The following is a 4,234-nucleotide window of genomic DNA, read 5'->3' on the forward strand; positions in this document are numbered from 1 at the left end:
CGAACTCAACACTAGGTTATCTTAGCCCAAACAATTGGGTTGAAACGATTGGGTGCAATCAACCTAAGAGTTGGGTTGACGATTTAACATAAAGAATGGGTTATTTTAACTATACTGTGAGACTAATGTTACATAATTGTTGGGTCAGTGGTTTTTCAACTCAACATTTAAATGAATAGTATTTTTTAGTGTGTATTTTAATATATTCCCATATTACTAAATTATAGTGACACTACATTGATGCAAAGTAGTATGTTTTAAAGCAATTTCCTGCATGTAATTTTAAACTAAAATGTAGGAAAAATTGTAAATGTAAGACTACAATAGTAATAATAATAAATTAGCCTACAACAAGAAGAATGTGTTTTTTACATGGCGCCTTTCAGGTCACCAAGATTTAAGATTTAAAAAAATAAATAAATATAGTTAAAGAAGTTGTATTGAGTGACGGACGAAACAACAGACCTGTTTTTTAGAGTTTTATTGTTGATTACGTGAGAAAAGACATGGACCAATCCAGGAATGGAAATTCAGGGAACAATAGTCCACCCTGCCACAAGAAATACAAATACAAACAATACAAGTACAATACAATAAATACAATACAAAGTACAATACAATACAAAACTTTGTAGATAAAAGAAAACTTTAATCAGTTTCAATAATGTTCACTAAAAGGACGACATACTGTCTTCTGTTGATTTCTAAGAAAACACATTTTTTATGTAGTGATGAAGCCGTAACAGCAATGGTTTCTTTTTTTCTCACAGACCTCTACAATGAAATCAATACAGATTCTCAACTGTCTGTCTCTGCACAACACTTTTTGTTTCACTTCAAGAGGATAACCGAAAATCACGGTTATCTCATTACAAGTACATTTAGCTAGAGCACAACTACAGTGAATTTTCAGAAGGGCAAAATCCTGAATTTGAATGAAGCTTCCATTGAATAGCATCACTACTGACTTAGTACGTTTCTTCATACGTGTGTATCCTGCTGTTGTATAAAGTGTTCCTTTATATAAAAACCTTTTAAAAAATTGTACAGGCTCTTTCTCAAGTAAAACATTAAAACTTCTTTCAACAGCTGCACATTGTCTTGGCAAGAGGGTTGTAAATGTAGGTGCACCAAATATATTAAAATCACCTACAGTCAAATGCCTCTGAACTACTCTTTTCCCAAGCAGTTTACTACAGTAGTCAAACACAGTAGAATTTTATCCTTGATGTAACTGGGAATGTTTCTAATGCCACGCCACAAAAGAAAAGTTCGGCATATCTGTCTAGGTACGCACTGGGTTCCATGGAAATATTGCATCAAATTATGATTATTGCCCTCAAATGTAAACGCAGATATGCACCATAGTGGGCCCCATAACTTCACACTCTCACATAAGTGAGTAAGCTGATGAACATTAAAGCTGACATGTTCCTTTCTATACCATAATTCCACCTGTAGGACAAATTTGTTTAACGCAATATCAGCCTTTTCCAAGACCTGCCGATGGATGTCGTTCATTAAGAGTGTATACAGTGCATAAACCAGAAGTGCCCAGTGATTAAGATACTGTGTCGGCAATATACCATTCAGGGTAATCATAGAATAATAAAGAAGCCAACTTTTGAACTCGGAAACTTTCCAAAATTTCATTTTGTCAAGTGACGAAGGTGTACGTGTAAGCTCTTTAGGGGGGTTCACAGTTAGCAATCGTCTGTTCAAGACATTTACTTTAGTGCCAATGTACCAGGGTTGAGTATGGTATGAGCTGTCAATCCATAAAGTAAGAAATTGCCGGACGATACCCAAAAGAACAGCATGCATATAATCTGGTATGAAACTAGTGATTATGTTAAACAGTGGTAAGAAAAGAAGAGGGGACACACCTTTCACGCCATGAACAGGGCGGCCCTCCCGTGAGGCCTGAATTGCGTCATCTTCCCACATATTTAGTTGTCTCATATCTGCAGGTTCAGCTCCTTCTTCACCACCAGTCCGTCATGGTGAAGAAGGAGCTGAGCCAAAAGGCGAAGCTCTCAATTTACCGGTTGATCTACGTTCCGACTCTCACCTATGGTCATGAGCTTTGGGTAATGACCGAAAGAACAAGATCGCGGATGCAAGCGGCCGAAATGAGTTTCCTTCGCAGGGTGGCTGGGCGCTCCCTTAGAGATAGGGTGAGAACCACAGTCACTCGGGAGGAGCTCGGAGTAGAGCCGCTGCTCCTCCACATCGAGAGGAATCAGCTGAGGTGGCTCGGGCATCTTTTTCGGATGCCTCCTGGACGCCTCCCTAGGGAGGTGTTCCAGGCATGTCCCCCCAGGAGGAGGCCCCGGGGAAGACCCAGGACACGCTGGAGGGACTATGTCTCTCGGCTGGCCTGGGAACGCCTCGGTGTTCTTCCCGAGGAGCTGGCCGAGGTGTCTGGGGAAAGGGAAGTTTGGGCTTCCCTGCTTAGACTGCTGCCTCCGCGACCCGGTCCCGGATAAAGCGGAAGAAGACGAGACGAGACGAGATATCTGTAGGTGGATCTAGATAGGGGTACGCATTTACATAGCCGTGACCTTTAGCTACTCTTTCACCAGGATGAAGACACCAGTCACAGCCATGCTTTCCATTAAATTGTGTACTGTGTTTCAGTAATGGCCTGGCTACAGAATCACAACACATAAAAATGGTGACAGATGATTACAAGAAAAGTAAATGTCATAAACTTGTGTTTTCCCATTTATAATTAATGCCTACATATTTAGGAAACACTAGCCATACTTCCCTGTTGGCGACTGTGATCAATTTAAAATGATGCAGAATAGAGAGAGAAGTGCTTTGTCTACATACCTCACTAGGGTCTGTCTCGGGGTCTCGAGCTTCGTCGTCTTCAAGTTCAGAGGGGTAGTTGATGTCTCCCTGATACAACACATACACATGGTGACAGATGATTAAAAGTAATGTCATAAACTTGTGTTTTTCTCCTTTATAATTAAGGTGACTGTCTACAATGCCTACATATTTAGTAAACACTAGCCATACCTCATCATAATACAGTCCTAAGGCCTTGTACATCTCAGTAGCTACTGGATGTTGCTAACTAGGGCTGGGCGATATGGCTGAAATCTGTATCACGATATAAGTGTTTCATATTGGTCGATATCGATAATTATTGAAACATTTTATGACCTATTTAAAATAAGGACCAGGAGGGAACAATACTAAATTCAAACATTTATTTTAAACTTAAACTTCCTCTGACAGCCAATAAGCAAGGAATGTCAACACGCATGTTCAATGTTACGATCACAACAAAAACTGAGCAATTATCAATAATAAAGTGCTTAAAAAACTCAAGTGTTATAAAAACATGAGCAAAGTGTTAAATGTAAACATAGCAAAGCCTATGTGAGAAGGACTGTCATATTTTTAATTTTTTACTGCAAGTTTAGTGCAAAAAAAGTTCACCCTCTGGTGAATAACATTTAAAAACATAAATAAAAAATATGCAGTGCTTTATAAACATAAAAGAAATTGAGTGAAACTGAGGTAGACTTAGACTATTCTTAAACTATTCAAGTATATTTTCATTGAAGGTTTAATAAAATAAAAATAGTGTTTTGTAAACATAGAAGAAATTAAAGTAAAACTGAGGTAGACTTAAGACTTTACATCTGTAACATCTGACCTTACTGACTTTATCCACAATTTCCTCGCTCATTCCGGCACTCATCTTTGTTTTCTTGGCCACGCTGTTTCTGGAAAAAAAATAAACACGACCACGAGACAACGAGATGGCGCAACCAAACAAGATACTGTTACATGATTGGCTATCAGCGTGCCACTCCCTATGCGTTGCTAGGCACCAGAGGACGAGTGCCTTTGCTCATGCAACCAAGCTTGCTTCGCAACAACAGTTGATGAAAGCGGACTTAAACAAGAGAGGGCTCTGGCTAACGCTTGTTTCTTGAAAAAAAAAAACATTCTATCGAAACGTTCTCTCGAACGCATTTTCTATTGATATCAAGTATGTGTCTATCGCGATACGTATCGTTATCATTTTATCGCCCAGCCCTATTGCTAACATTTTGAATTACACATTTTGGATACCATTTTGGTGTGTTTTTGGATTATTTATCATAGGTGAAATTGCCAGTTGTATATATGTTTTTTTTTTTACCTGATATGTCCAGGATTTTTGCTGGATACAGGCCCTTTCCCCATCTGACCATGACTTCTTGGTTAT

The 4,234-nt window shown here is 38.9% G+C and overlaps 1 long non-coding RNA gene across 1 annotated transcript; it reads right to left on the reverse strand.

Annotated features, from left to right (window-relative positions):
- Window positions 1-467: 467 nt before the first annotated feature.
- On the reverse strand, window positions 468-3,732 carry LOC132892456 (uncharacterized). The gene is made up of 3 exons (XR_009655432.1): window positions 3,677-3,732; window positions 2,839-2,907; window positions 468-550 (listed from the first exon to the last, which is right to left on the reverse strand). It is a non-coding gene; the product is annotated as an uncharacterized LOC132892456 (long non-coding RNA).
- Window positions 3,733-4,234: the final 502 nt, after the last annotated feature.

This window comes from Neoarius graeffei, chromosome 10 (genome assembly GCF_027579695.1).
Source record: "Neoarius graeffei isolate fNeoGra1 chromosome 10, fNeoGra1.pri, whole genome shotgun sequence".
NCBI classification, from domain to species: domain Eukaryota; kingdom Metazoa; phylum Chordata; class Actinopteri; order Siluriformes; family Ariidae; genus Neoarius; species Neoarius graeffei.